Source organism: Carcharhinus amblyrhynchos, unplaced genomic scaffold (assembly GCF_965287045.1).
Source record: "Carcharhinus amblyrhynchos unplaced genomic scaffold, sCarAmb.v2.hapA scaffold_79, whole genome shotgun sequence".
Taxonomy (NCBI): domain Eukaryota; kingdom Metazoa; phylum Chordata; class Chondrichthyes; order Carcharhiniformes; family Carcharhinidae; genus Carcharhinus; species Carcharhinus amblyrhynchos.
Genome location: NW_027649819.1, coordinates 194,889 through 210,650, shown reverse-complemented (window position 1 = coordinate 210,650; position 15,762 = coordinate 194,889). Strand labels below are relative to the sequence as shown.

General features: G+C 43.1%; 4 non-coding genes across 4 annotated transcripts; 1 reads left to right on the top strand and 3 right to left on the bottom strand.

Annotated features, from left to right (window-relative positions):
* The first annotated feature begins 666 nt into the window (after window positions 1-666).
* On the top strand, window positions 667-741 carry trnat-agu (transfer RNA threonine (anticodon AGU)). Its single transcript has one exon. It is a non-coding gene; the product is annotated as a tRNA-Thr (tRNA).
* A 761-nt stretch (window positions 742-1,502) lies between these two features.
* On the bottom strand, window positions 1,503-1,576 carry trnat-agu (transfer RNA threonine (anticodon AGU)). Its single transcript has one exon. It is a non-coding gene; the product is annotated as a tRNA-Thr (tRNA).
* Window positions 1,577-6,974: 5,398 nt separating this feature from the next.
* On the bottom strand, window positions 6,975-7,056 carry trnas-aga (transfer RNA serine (anticodon AGA)). Its single transcript has one exon. It is a non-coding gene; the product is annotated as a tRNA-Ser (tRNA).
* Window positions 7,057-7,392: 336 nt separating this feature from the next.
* On the bottom strand, window positions 7,393-7,464 carry trnag-ucc (transfer RNA glycine (anticodon UCC)). Its single transcript has one exon. It is a non-coding gene; the product is annotated as a tRNA-Gly (tRNA).
* Between the last annotated feature and the right edge of the window lie 8,298 nt (window positions 7,465-15,762).

Here is a 15,762-nt window from a genome sequence, read left to right as displayed (position 1 = left end):
GTCAGGATAATCGATATGTCAAAGGTGCTGTGTTCAGGTCGCAGTCTTCTCTGGAGGCCTAGATTCAAATCCCACTTCTGACGCTGATTTTTTTTCCTTCGCGAGGCACCATCCAAACCCAGGAAATCTCTCAGCACAAGGGCAGCAGAGACAGAGAAACAACCACCACCTGTAAGTTCCACTCGGAGACACACATCATCCTGACTTGGAAACATATCACCGTTCCCATGGCTGGCTCACAATCCCGGAACTCCCTCCCTAACAGCAGTCTATGTGTACATACACCACATGGACTGCAGTGTCTCCAGAATGAATTCATCGCCAATTACTCAAAGAAAATTAATTTGGACAATAAATGCTTCCCGGGCCAGTGACACACATACCCCGTATGAATAAAGTATTTTCTTTTTTAAATCACTTCGTGTGACAGAAGGAGAACAGCTGCCTTCAGAGCAGAAAACTGTGTGTGTGAATCACATCTCTATTTTTACACCAAATGTGTATCTGAAAACAGTTAGTGGACCCAGTTCATGTTAAACTGTTAAATATTTAGTTGGATAGTTCACAGGTACGTTCCAATCCTGGCAGTATCTCCTTTTTCACAAATTCCACCAGATCTGGAATGTATTTCCAGCATCCCGCTGAACCCATTATGTAGTCGGGCCGGGCTCTGTGGCTTAGTTGGTTAAAGCGCCTGCCTAGTAAGCAGAATAATCCTGGGTTCAAGTCCTAGCGGAGCCTTGATTCTTTTCCAATGATATTTGCAATTGTGCCAGTCACAAAACCTATTTTTCCTTGTCAGTTTTGTCTTTCCCTTCACAGTGGATAATCTCCAACGATGGAAACATTTCGGAACTCCCCACAAATATCTCGGCTATTTGTTGAGATGATCCGGGTATTTTCATCATCTTGCAGTAAAAAATCATCTAAATATACTCAATGTTCTACCAACACAGGTTTCCATTATTTTCTCAGGGAATTCCGAACACAGTCAAATGGCCTGAGAAACACACAATCCCGACAGTGCTGAAGGAGACCATTCTGCCCATCGAGTCTGTACTGGCCCTCCCACAGAGAATTGCACATAGGATCTATCCCCGCAGTGCCACACACCCACTCCCCTAATCTACTGATATAAATACCTTGGGGACGAAGGGACAATCTAACATGGCCAAATCCATTCAACCTGCTCATCTTTGGAATGTGGGAGGAAATCGAATCACCTTGTTTCCTGAGATCATTTGTCTGGGTGAATTCTACTTGAACAGAACTACAGACGTTTGGTACCATCCAGGACAGAGCATCCCGCTTCATTCGCTTCCCATGTATAAAAATTCACTCCCTCCACTACCAACACACAATGGCAGCAGTGTGCACCATCGACACGATGCACTGCAGCAACTCCGTCAAGCTCCTTTGCCAGCACCTTCCAAACCCACGACCACAAGGACCGAGAAGGACAAGCGCAGCAGAAACATCAGAATAACATTAAAAAAGAGACAAGGCTCCGCTGGGATTTGAACCCAGGGTCTCCTGCTTACTAGGCAGGCGCTTTAACCAACTAAGCCACAGAGCCGGTCATGGCGGCGGGTGGGTTCAGCGGAATGCTGGAAATATGTTCCAGATCTGGTGGTATTTGTGAAAAACGAGATACTGCCAGGTTGTCGGACACTGATATTTATTTATTGATTGCAGTTATTTATAAGTTGTTGTTGCGTGTGTGCCTTCCTTAATCTTATTTATCTTCCAAAAGAAATGAAACATCTAATTGAGAAAAAGATGTCACTATTTCTAACCCAACCAGCCAACGTTGTGTCAAACTTTAAGAAAGGTTTGTGATTTATTCTCGAGTCAGTGGTTTCCCTGGGAGCCGGGTTAACAGAAACAGCATGGAGAGATGGCAGAGCAGGAAATGCCAGTTCTGAAGGTGAATCACATCAATGAAGCAGCGACTGGTTTGTGACTAACCTGATCCATAATCCGATTGTGGTGGGACTCAAACTCATAACCTTTAAGTGACTGAATTACCATCATTTGGAAGTCCAACGCGCCACAGAAACACATGCTAAAATTTTGCTTTACTTGTCCTTAGGTGGATTTTTGACAATGTGGGAACTATTGATAAATTCAATAATCTCCTAGTTAAAAGGTTAAGGACTGTTAAGAGGGATTTCATTGATTGCAAGTCATGTTGCGACACGTGATGTCTGTTAAAACAGTTGTGGAAATACAGACCTTTTCGTTCTCTATACAGGAAATCTGTCCATCACAGAATGATGCTCCCTCTCTCTCTTCCTCACTTCCCTGTACAGCTTGAAGTCTCATCTCGCAAGCCTGATAGTTGGGAGATACATTCTACTCTATGGGCCACGGGGCTGATCAGAAGCTGTTCCCTATTCCAGTTAAACACCTGCACAGAACACAACGCAAAGCTGGGAGCTGGAAATCTGACAAAAAAAAACAAAAAATGCTGGAAATGCTCAGCAACATCTAATTAACGGAGATTTGTGTAAAACCAGCTCCTGAAGCACAGCACAGCTGCACAGTTTAAAGTTTCCTTTCATCCACAATGGATGCTCCATTCTATGATTTTGAACAATTCAAATTGAGAATGTGCATTGTTCTTCGAGTCGCCACAGCCTGGAAACCACTTCAGGCATTGATGTCACCCTTTGAATTTTAAATTTGTAAATCCATTCTCTATCTTTTTAAAGCTACTGTTGAAACTGTATCCAACACACACTCAGTTCTTTGTGAAAGACAAGGAGAATCGAAGATATATTTGTATAATTTTCCTTTGACTAAATTTGTACAGAAGCAGAAAGGCGGGAATCACACTCAGCTCTTCATGAAACTCACCCGCTAAACATTGAAAGGTGGCAGTGTTTATTCAAGGGATGATTCTTGAACATAGAACATAAAACAGTACAGGCCCTTCGGCCCTCAATGTTGTGCCGAGTTATGTTCAAACCCAAGATCAAGCTATCCCACTCCCAATCATTCTGGAGTGCTCCATGTGCCTATCAATAACCGCTTGAAAGTTCCTAAAGTGTCCGACTCCACTATCACAGCAGCAGTGTACTTCACACCCCAACCACTCTCTGAGTGAAGAATCTACCTCGGACGTCCCTCCTATATCTCCCATCATCAACCTCATAGTTCTGCCCCAAGGGAAAAAAATCTCGGCTTGTGTATCTTTGCAACATTTACAGCTTGTGTCTGTTTGTGAGTAAATGACATTTCAGCCATTTGTTACTCATTCAAATGTTAACTCGTAACGAGAAGCGGAAGAAAATAACTGCACCCTGGACGGAAATGTCAAATCATTTTGAAGGAGCCGCCATGTAATTATTTTTGCTGTTGCTAAAAACGTACTAGCAGAGAATGGTTTCGATATATCGACCTCTGGGTTATGGGCCCAGCACGCTTCCGCTGCGCCACTCTGCTCCTCCAACCCTGGGCTTTCATTTATTATTAATGGAGAATAGAAATGTTGGAACAGTATGCAATCTGGGCAATACAATTGAGCAAGGTGAAACACGATGGGGACCGGGCAGGATAATCCTACCATGGGCAGTGCACTAAGTGAAGATGCGACATTGACTGAGTTGTCAGATGGAGCAGGGAATCCTTGCAGAAGATGTTAAGGAAAGTTGGAGTGCCAAATGTTTAATGATCACTGTACAAGTAGACGGTGAAATGCAGACTTCGGGCTGGATATTCATGAGTTCTGAGATGGGTGAAGAGACTGTGGCATCTCAGCGTAGTAAAGGTGCAATGGGGATTAGGAAGGGTAAAGGTGTACGCTTTATTTTGTATCGTCTCTCCTCGACCTTCGGACCAACATGTCTCACTTCACACTTCCTTACATTAATTAAGTTGCATCTGTCACGTGTCTGTCCATTCCACCAGCCTGTCTCCATCTTCTTGAAGATTATCAATATCCTTCTTATTAAAGTTCAAAATATTTTCAAGTTTTGCACCACTGGCAAATTTTGAGATTGAAACCTGTGCACCCAGATATAGGTCAGTAATATATAATCAAGAAAAGTAAGTTTCTCTCTATACACCATTCCCAATAAGAAGTAAAACTTAGTGTAATGTATGTTTTAATAGGCCTGTACTAATAATTGAACTGTTATATAATGAAATTCTAACTGTGCCAAGCAACAATGATTCAAAATATCACTTAGTTCTAAATGAAATCCCCAACGTCACTAATACTTGAAGTTAAAACGCATAGCCATGCTGATTTATCGGTGTTTAAATGATGAATACAGAGGAAAGCAGCGTCCTGGTGGATTTCGAATTGATATGGCCCACACATTTAGTATTTCGAAATTTCTCCGTCCCAGCTTCAATATAATGTGAACATTGCCTCTCTGCTTTGCCTCTCCCTGATATCTAAACTTTCGTCTATCGGGGTGTGCTGACATCTACTGGCCGCAATAGAGAACTGCAGCAGAGCGGAAGAAAATTCACATTAACTCTCGCTGCTGCAGAGACAGATCAACAGGAATTAATGACTGGAATCAGCATCAAATCCCATGGAGAATTCAATATTAATGTACTTTCCCATGTCGTCAATATAAATTGGAATGTGATCTGACCTGCAGCAGTTGAGTCGATGTATCGGTGTACTAAAGAGAATTCTAGTTAATAAGACGACGGAGAATGAATTTCAGAGATAAGCAGATGCTGTTACATTCAACATTTTGAGTAGAGGGTCGTGTGGAATCGTGTACTAATTAAAACAAAATGCCCGTTTCAATTAGGTATCTTCCGGGTAGAATGCGTGCAGATTAGCGTAGGGAAAATTGTGCAAAAGATGTTCTTTCAGGAAGTTGTTGCAGACTCGATGGGCCAAATGGCTTCCTTCTGCAACGCAGAGATTCTGTGCAGAAACATTGTCTCCACTTATGAAGCCAAAGATCCAATCCGCTTTCCGAACGACATGTTCAAAATGTCATCTCACTGTCAAAGGTCTCTCTGAACCTCAGGCCCCTCTGAGCTTGCACCCTGTTTGGAACTGGGCCATTGAGATTCTGTTGCATCTCCCCATCTCGTCCGTCAAAATGCAGCACTGTTTCTGAATGTGGAATTAATAATGTGTCTCTGCTGCAATATCAGTGAGAGTTAGATGAATATATCAAGAGTCGCAGATGACACAGGGATGGGTGGAAGAGCAAAGCGTGCAGAGAACGCTGAAAGTCTACAAAGGGACATTGAATGGGCGAGGGTCTGGCAGATGGAGTACAATGTTGTAAATGTGATGTCATCCATTTTGGTAGGTATAACAGCAAAATGGACTATTATTTGAATGGGAAAAATTGCAGCATGCTGCTCTGCAGAGGGAGCTGGGTATCCTTGTGCAGGAATCTCAAGGAGTTGGTTTGCAGGTGCTGTGGAGTACTGTGTACAGTTTTGGTCCCCTTACTTGAGAAAGGATGAATTTGCATTGGAGGGGTACAGACGAGATTCATTAGGCTGATTCCGGAGATGAGAGAGTTGGCATATTAGGAGAAACTGAGTAGAATAGAGCTACACTCATTGGCATTCAGAAGAATGAGGGGAGATCTTATCGGACTATATAAAATTATGAAGGAAATAGATAAGGTAGAAGCAGGGTAATTATTTCCACTGGCGGGTGAAACTAGAACTGGTGGGGTGGGGGGGGGGGGGGGGGCGTGGGGGGTGGTGGGGGTTGGGGGTGGTGCGGGATAGCCTCAAACTAAGGGGAAGCGGATTTAGAACTCAGTTGAGGAGGAACTTCTTCACACAAAGTGTTCTGAATCAGAGGAATTCTCTGCCCAGTGAAGCGGTTGAGGCTACCTCATTAAATGTTTTTAAGGCAAGGATAGATCAATTTTTGAACAATAAAGGAATTAAAGGTTATGGTGAGCGGGCGGGTAAGTGGAGCTGAGTCCACGAAAAGATCAGCCATGATGGGTTTGAATGGCGGAGCAGGCTCGAGGGGGCAGATGGCCTACTCCTGCTCCTAGTTCTTATGTTCTTATGTTCTTATGAGAGCTGAGACTGCAGCTTCTGTTTCTCCAAAAGAATCTCTCTGGATAAAGCCGGAATTTACAAGGATTTCTGTCACTGAGGCATTGTCTGGCGGTCTGTGTCTCACTGCTTTAACTCACTCTATCCCTCCACCCCCTCTCACCAACTCTATATGAAGGTGGGATCTTGTTGTTTAGTGACTGAGTGCACACAATCTGTACCTACATCTGATCAAATAGAATTCAGCTTGTGAACAATATCATCGTTTCAACCAGCTCTGGGTAACCCAGGCACAGCTCTGATTGGCTGCAACCCCCTGAATCTGGGGAACAGACACTGTGAGCATCGCCGGCCTCAGAGGCTTTCACAGTTACTGAGCTGGGAAACTCCAACTCATCCCCGAGAATCCACAGCACCGAGCGAGAGGAGAGGAAAACCTGTCCTGGGAGCTGTCAATCTGAGACACATTTTGACCTGTCAATGTGCAGATGTGAAGCTGCTCCTTCCATTCCCAATCTGCTATAACCAGGAGTTCCTAACGCCCAATAATGACCAGCTTGCAGCAATGTGTTTGAATGAAGACGATGTCATATCATCCAAGCAGCATTTTGAAATGATCATTCAGTGTATTCTGATGAAATTTATTTCTTATGTTCTGTGTGTCATTCCATAAGAATCTTCCCCTGACATCAGACCTTGTTTTGTCCTTGTGCTCCTGATGCTGTTTTTTTTCAATCACATTGTGATTTCCCTCATGGAACCAGAGAAAGGGAACAGCACTGAATCATTCGGCTTATCTTGTCCATGCCAGCCCGAGGGCACCCAGGTGTCCTCTTCAAGCTCACCTTCCTGCACTCGGCCCGGAGCCATGGAGCTGAAAGCATGATGGTGATCCACAGACTTGGCACCAAAATTGCAGAAGAGTTCCGGGTCAGCGGCTGCCGGAAGAAAACGCTTTTAACGATAATCGCTGCGAGCAGGACTCGAACCTGCGCGGGGAAACCCCATTGGATTTCTAATCTAACGCCTTAACCACTCGGCCATCGCAGCGCCGCAATTTACGCCGCTAATATAATCACCTCAGTAGCGTTCACACTAACTTCATCAGGCACCGTTACTGCACAAAGCACAGTGTGTGAGCTGAAATTTGTTCCTCTACTTTTACTTTGTCTGTTTGTCTCTGGCGGAGAACTCATTGATTAGGTCAAAGACTTGTTTTTGTAGCTCAATAATTTTTCAGTAGAAATGAGTTAGGTCCGAATAAACACAGGAAAAAGAGAAATCTCGATTATATTTCATTATCGTCAAATGTTGTGTCCGCCCTGTTTCGACCCACTCTGTTGAAAATGGAAGAGAAAGTGGAAAAAGTCGTAACTAAATTGCCAATGCGATGACCGGGAATCGAACCCGGGTCAACTGCTTGGAAGGCAGCTATGCTCACCACTATACCACCATCGCTCACCGCGCATAACTAGCCCTTATTTGCAATAGTTTTAATTACGGAACTTCCTCAGTTGCTGATTCCATCAGGCACCAGGAGAGCCCGGAGCGCAGTTTGGAAATTGAGCTTGGCTTGTCTGGTTGAAGCCACCTTTTTACAATTGTTCCTTACTGGGAACTCATTGATCAACTCTGAGGCCTGTTCTTTCATTTCACAAAGTTTCCACTCAAAGCAACTTGAAGCTGAATTTTCCATTACAAAGGTCGTGATGGGGAGGATTTTTAGTGAATATCATTTTAAGAGTGTCCACCTACTGTGATAACTAACCTGCGATAACTAATTAAAGAAATCAGAACAGTGATGGTCAGGAACTGACCCTTGGTCAAATGCTCGCACAGTCACCACTCCATCACCATCGCTCACCTGGCTCTGTCACCCACTCTGTAAGAAAGTCCAGCTCTGACAGTGAATCTGGTTCCCTCCAGGTCCAATCGGAGGATGGTCAGAAACTGTCACTGTCAGAAACTCCATTATCAGCGAGTGTGGGATGATTATTTAACTGGCTGTCACTGGTTGGTGAGGTTGTGATTTACTGTTCCCTGTCAGTTCAAGAGAAACAAATAAAACTATACAAACACTGAGTTGGGGAAAGGGCTTCTCTTGAGGCACTGGGAGTATTTGTATAATGGATATCTGGTTCTCTTCAGTTTGACGGCTGTGACTTCTGATTCACTTTTTTCTTGTATTTTTACCCACGATGTCCTTTCCCATCGCGACCATACTTTTTGTGCTGGCAAAATCCTTCTAACTGTCCTGACTTGAGACAATCCACACCTCCTTAACTTGTGACTATCTCTCTCTCCACCTTTACTGTCTGTATTTTTAACGGCTTGATTACCCGAAAAGATGCGCATTCTAACCATTGTTCTCACTCCAATCTGTAATTATCATTCTATTGTGCTCGTATCTATTTGTCAACCTCCCTCAACTCATCTAAAGAAGGAACAGCGCTCCAAAGCTCGTGATTCCAAAGGTAACCCGGTGTTGTGAGACTTTTTTATTGTGCCCACCTCATTCCAACGCCGGCACCTCTACATCAACACTAGTGCGAGGAAATCATCTGTTGAGGAAATAGGAAAATGGATCAGAATTGATGACGTTCCATTATCCGTCCTCACTGTTCAGAGCCTTAACCACGCATTCCAGGTGGAACATTAGTTTCCATATTTCTAATTTCAAGGTGTTATTATGTTGATAAAACTGTCTGTCATATTGGGCAGACTGAGTGACTGCGTTATGAAGCATCTCTGTTCAGTCAAGAAACATCACTCGGATTTCAGTCTCCAGTCATTTTAATTCTTGATCTTGATTTATGCTGATTTTTTTTTCCATCTCAGCCTCCTATAATGTTCCAATAAAGCCCAGTGTAAACTCCAGAAACAGAAAGTCATTCCTCAATGAAACATTTTATCGCCTTCCAGATACAATTTCAGACATTAAACTCAGCTCCATTTTGCTTCGAATTTTCTTTGCAGGTTTCTATTTTATTCTCATGTTTATTCTTGCTTTCCTTTCGGGAGGCACCTGTTTATCATTCTGCCAATATCAACACATTTTAGACACATATCTGGTTTCTTCACCTTTTCCTTTAGACTTACACCAACATCTCTTCTGTTATTGAATCATTCCTGCTCTTCACCTTGTTTCGAAACGGCAGGGAAGAGTTCATTCTCGATTCAGTGATGAGTGATGAATGACAATATATTAACGTTCTGACAGATAATGAGCATTTCCGCCTTTTCCCTGGAACTCTGCACATTCTTCCCTTTTTTAAATAAGAGTCAAATTCCTTTTCGAATGCTTCAGTTGAATTATCCTCCACTCTCCAGCAGTACATTCCATACATTAAGTACTCGATGTGTGAAAAAGATTTCCCTCCTGTTTCTATTCCCCCCTTTGATAATGACTTTAAATCTCATCTCTTTTATTCCAGGCGTAGGGACAGTTTGTTCCTTTCCATTCTGCCCGGGTGTGTCTTGAGATTTAGTACCTCGATTAAATCTCCTTTCAACATTCAATTCTCCAAGGAAAACAGTGCCAAACTCTCTCAACCTTTCTCAATAGTGAAGTTTCTCAGTCCTACAAACAATATCATGAACCTTTTCTGCAGTCTCTCAAACGCCTTCACATCCTTCCGATTGTGTGACTTCCGGAATTGGACACAATACTTCAGCTGTGGATGTTTTAGTGTTTTAGATCATTTGAACATAACCTCCTTGTTCATGCACTCAAAGCCTCTGTTAATAAAGGGTACAATTCAATATGCTTTACTAAACTATCCCTCCACCTGTCTTGGTCTGTCCAATGACTGATACACATACACAACCAGTTCCGTCTGTTCCTTTACTTTTTGCTGTCTCCCTATAATCTTCCAAGGAGAATGAATCACTTTACAATCCTCTGCTTTGGATTTCATCAGCAACTTGTCCACTCGTTCCGACAACTTGTTTATCTCCTTTTTGAAGTTTTGCACCATTCTCCTTGCAGTTAACAATGTTTCCAAATTTCACATTGCCCACAAATTCTGAAGTTGTGCCCTGACACCATTAGCTTCTTCACTAATACGTACTGGTGCATTTTCAAAGGCTTTGCAGCTTGTGTGGATATAAAAGTGTTTTACTGCAGATTGAAGCATTTCCCGGAAAAGACAACCAATGTAATTACCTGTCTATAATCTTCACGTAAAAGTCACAAATATTGCACATTTGCAGTGAAGTGGTTTTATCATTATTGTTTATAGAAATACGAGAAGAATATTTCGATTGACAAACCTCAGGCCTTTAGGCCCAGCACGCTTCCGCTACACGACTCTACTACGGAGCGATAAAGCCCTGCTGTCTATAAAGTCAGGTATTCAATTCTAGATTGTTTCACACCAGCAGCAGCGTCAGGAGGCTAAGTCTGGCCACATAATTCCACGACACAACACCAAGAATGCATTGAAAAGAGAAAGACAGACACAAAAGTAGCAAGACACATTGTCTGGAAACATGTAACGACAGATGAAGTGATAGGAAACCAGCATACACGGAATTGGACAATCAGTCACTGATGTAAAGGAATTTTGTGTTGAAAATATATGTTTGCAAATATATTTCCTGCTCTGTAACTGTGCTCTCTGTTGTTTAGTGATGTTCACTGTTATTGTGTGAAGTGTTTTCCTGTTTGTAAATATATTTCCTGTTTTGTATCTGTTCTATCTGTTGTTGAGAAGTGTTTTATGCTGTTGTGTAAAATTCTTCCCTGTTGTTGTAAATGTGTGTCCGGCTGTGTAAATATGACCCATTGCGTGTCAATATATTTCTCAGTTCTGCTGATATGTCGCCTGCTCTGTAAACGTTTTCCCTGTTATGTCAAAATATTCTCCGTGAATGTGTTTTCTGTTCGGCAAAAAAATACTCTGATGTTCGGTGTCGGGTTAACATGTTGCATTTTGTGTTGAGATGTTCGCTGTTCTTGTGTAAAACTCTGGTTAAACTGCAACTGGATAACTATCGCTTCATCTTGACTTCATGTCACCCTCTGTTAGTGAGTGTGATTGGCGAATTCATTGTGTATCCAACACGTGTATGTGAGCGAGGTTGATTCTGTATCTGTTAGTCTCAGGTTGTGGTTGCGAGTTTTTACTTGTTTTATTTATTTATGTAAGGTGAGCTCACTGGCTCGGCCAACATTCATTCCCCATCTCCAATTGATCATGACAATGAGGTGATGGACTTTTTTCTTGAACCGCTGCATTCCCCGAGGTGCAGGTACATCCACAGTGCTGTTAGCTTAACGGTTAGGGAGGGAGTGGCAGGATTTTGCCCCAGCGACCCTGAAGGAGCAGCAATACATTTCCGAGTCAGGATGGGGTGTGGCTTGGAGGGAGGCTTCCAGGTACTGGTGTCCCCATGTATGAGCTGCCACTGACATTCTAGATGGTAACTGTTATAGGTTTGTAAATGCTACCTAAGAAGAGCAGTTGAAGAAATACCGTTCCCATTGGCAGGGAAATGAAGGATAGTTTTTAATGTGCTGAGTCTTTAGGACCTGGACTGTCTGAGAGTGTGGCAGGGGCAACATCAAATCAGGGTTGTCAAAGGGGAATGGGAAAGGCATCTGAAGAGAAAGGATCTGATGGATTATAAATCAATGACTGGGAAAGGAACGAGATGAACAGAGCTTGTACAGGGCAACTCACAGACAAAGGCCGAATATTCCCTCTCTTTAGATTCTTGGAATAGAATAGAATCTGTTCTAAGATTCTGTATGTATGGGAGTTGGACTCATTTTCTATCGCTCTGTCTCTCGTATGATATATGAGTGTTTGACTGAGTTTTTCTGAGTGAGTGAGTGAGCGGATCTAAGTGAGTGAAATAGTGAGGCAGTGAATGAGTGAGTAATAGAGGCCGAGTAAGTGATTTCCTCTGAGTGATAGAGTGAGTCTGTGAGTGAATGTATCAGAGTAAGTGATTCAGCATGTTTGAAACTCTGAAATAATGACTATCGCTGCACCTGGGTGTGTGAGTGAGTTTTTGTGCCTGAGCGAGTCTGAGTGAGTGATTGAGTCCTTGTTTATGACTGAGTCGGCAGAAGTGATTGAGACTGGGTGTGTGACTGAGTCTGGTTTAGTGAGTGATTGAGCCTGAGTGTGTGTAAACCTGCTTGAGTGAGTGAGTCTGCATGTGTGAGTGAGTCTGGATGTGTAAGTGAGTCTGGGTGAGGGTGTGAGTCTGGGTGAGGGTGTGAGTCTGGTTATGTGACTGAGTCTGGTTGAGTGAGTGATTGAGCCTGAGTGTGTGTAAATCTGCTTGAGTGAGTGAGCCTGCATGTGTGAGTGAGTCTGGATGTGTAAGTGAGTCTGGGTGAGGGTGTGAGTCTGGTTATGTGAGTGAGTCTGGTTGAGTGAGTGACTGAGCCTGAGTGTGTGTAAATCTGCTTGAGTGAATGAGTCTGCATGTGTGAGTGAGTCTGGATATGTAAGTGAGTCTGGGTGAAGGTGTGAGTCTGATTATGTGAGTGAGTCTGGGTGAGTGAGTGAGTATGGGTGTTTGAGTGAGCTTGTGCGAGTGAGTCTGGGTGTGTGAGTGAGTTAGGGTGAAGTAGTGATTCTGAGTGAGTGAGTGAGTCTGGGTGAGTGAGTGAGTATGGGTGTTTGAGTGAGCTTGTGCGAGTGAGTCTGGGTGTGTGAGTGAGTTAGGGTGAAGTAGTGATTCTGAGTGAGTGAGTGAGTCTGAGTGTGTAAGTTAGAAAGGATGAGTGAGTGAGTCTGGGTGAGTGAGTCTGAGTGTGTGATCCAATCAGAGCCTTTGAGTGAGCCTGAATGAATAAGTAAGTTGAAATGTGTGTGTGAGTCAGGGTGAGTAAATAGGTGTGAATAAATTATGGGATAAGAACCAGGACACTGCTAAAGGGAGTGAGTGTGTAAAGACACAGATGCCCATCTCCTCCATGCACAGAAACCAATGCACAAAACAGGTCAGGATATGAGGAATTCCGAAATTCTAATGCAACCCGTTTCCAACAGAACTATTATGAACCTAGTTGAGCCAGCATGGAGAGTTTGCAACCAGAGATGAATGCAAGTACATTGTCAGTTAAACCTAGCTTCTTAGCTCAGTCCCGCTCCCCCTCACACCCACACCCACCGCCCCCACCCCCTCCCCCCACACACCCCGCTACCCCCTCCCCACTCCTCACTTTTAATCCTCACTCCCTGGTTTTTGGGCCTGGTCTCTCTCTCTCTGCTTCTGCTTCATAAGCAAAAATGCAAAAAAAAATTCTATCAGATAATATTGCTTCTTGGCGCATCTTAATGCTCTTGTTTTATTCGTTGTATTACTAAATGACCCATTTATTTGGTTGAAATTGATATTTTTAACATATACCATTTTTGTCTTTTACACCCTTATCCTGCTTAAACGACTCAATGGAACATTGAGTGAAAAACAAATGGAATATTGTCCTCACAAAAAAATGGTTGGATGAGTCTGCGCGAGATTGAACTGTTTGTTCAGTAACTGTAACTAATCACCGTCTCCATGGACGTCAAATATAACACTGGAGAGTTCAGTTCTTCTATTGATAAGGAGCTGCTTTCGCTCTGACACCCACAGCATTACCATCGGAATTAGCTTTTCCAAAGAGAAAGGGAGGATGGATGATAATCTTCTTTCAGAATTCAAAATACTATTTCTGTTCTTTGGTATTGAACGGATTTATTATCCCGTCCTTTCCGCTGTCGTTGTCCCTGGTAGGTTTTTGTATTGGTCTTTTTTTTAGATATTTTGTCCTCAATTGTAACTGTTCTCTTCCTATTTACTCCTTCCGGTTGTTGAAGCCACTCTATGGAACTATCCATTTGTTCTCGCTTTTTTGTGAAATACGTGTGTCAGACTCACAAGCTAGATCAATGAGATTCCCATTCACCGGTTGCCTTTGGAAAGGTGAAAGTGAACCAGCATTGCGAAGCTTTTCGCCGTATAGGATGCTGGTAACCTGCAGTGCTGATAGGAAATAAGTCCCAGGACGTTGATCCAGCAGCAATGAAAGGACGATCAAACAGGTTAAAGTCAGGATGAGGTGTGACTTGACAAAAGAAAAGCTTGTTTCTGTCTTAAAGTAAAAGATTTTGCAACACAGAAGGAGGCAGTTCAGCCCATCGTGTCTGCAGCGACTATCAAACACCTATCTATTATTTTATACGTCAATTGGTCCACTGCCTTGTATGATATTGTGTATAACTTGCTCATCTACCTATTTATTAAATGTAATGTTTCCCGCCTCGACCAATCTTTCAGGTGGCGAAACTCAGATTCCCACCTCGTTCGTGTTTTCCGCAAATCCCCTCTAAATTTGCTGTCCCTTACCTTAATAATAAGCTCCCAGATTACTGCAAGCGAATAAGTTACTTCCTAACCGTGAATCATCCAGGGCATGTTTTGAACCTGCTCCTTCAGAGGGCAGAGTTCGGGGGTTTGGGAGGTTCTGTTGAAGGAGCCTTGGTGAGTTGCTGCAGTGTCGATGTCACACACTGCTATCACTGTGCGTCGCTAATGGAGAAAGCTGATGCTAAATGTGATGGATGGGATTCCAATCACGCGTTTATTTTTGTCCTAATTTTGTTGAACTTCTTGAACGTTGCCGGAGATTACAGCATCCAAGTTTTGGAGAGTGTTCCATCACACCCTGACCCGTGGATTGCCAGTGTTGAAAAGGATTTATGGAGTCAGGAGGGGAATTACGCTGCACAGAATTCCCAGTCTCTGATCTGCTCTTGGAGCCAAAGTAATTATATCGCAGACCCCGTTTACATTTTTGGAAATTGTTACCAAGAGGATATTGACAGGGCCGCTTTCAGAGATGACAATTCATTCTATATCAAGTGGAGATCATTGGATTCTATGTTACTGCAGATAGGTGCGTGTGTGGTGAGAATGTTACCTGTCATATTTCAGTCTAAGCCTGAATGTTGCTGGTCCTGCTGCCTATAAACTCGGAATGCTTCAATATCAGTGGAGTTGTGAATGAGTCTGGCATTCTGCATTGATCAGCGGAAAACTCCGTTTTCAATATTTCCATAGGAAAGCGGTCATACTTGAAGCAGCTTCTGATGATTGCGCCTCTGGCACTAGCCTGAGGAAGGCGGGCAGCAATGACCTTGGGGTCGAATGTTTCAACTCAAAGAAAAAGCCACAACCATTTTCCATTGTGCCAGGTCTGACTCCTACTAATAGAATGTTATCCGCCTGTTTCCATTTGCCTCCAGTTGTATTAGAGCTAGCTGACGCCACAGTCCAAACAGCTTCTACAAATACATGAAGAGGGAAAGAGAAACTAGGAAGAGGATAGGATCTCTTAAGGATCAAAAATGTCACCTATGGGCAGATTCACAAGAAATGGGCGAGATCCTAAATGGATGTTTCTTGTTAGTATTCACCGTTGAGAAAAGTATTGATGTTAGGGAACTTGGGGAAATAAATAGTGATATCTTGAGCAGTGTACATGTAACAGAAATGGAGGTGCTGAAAGTCATCATGCGCATCAAGATAGATAAATCACCGGGACCAGATTAAATGTATCCCAGGACATTGTGGGATGCCAGGGACGAAATTGCAGGTCCACTGTTATTTACCACATATATGAATGCTTTGGATGATAATATAGGAGGCATGACTAGTAAGTTTGCAGATGACATCAAGATTGGTGGTTTCATGGACAGTGAAAAATTTTGTCTAAGATTACAAGGATCTTGATCGATGAGGCAAGTGGGC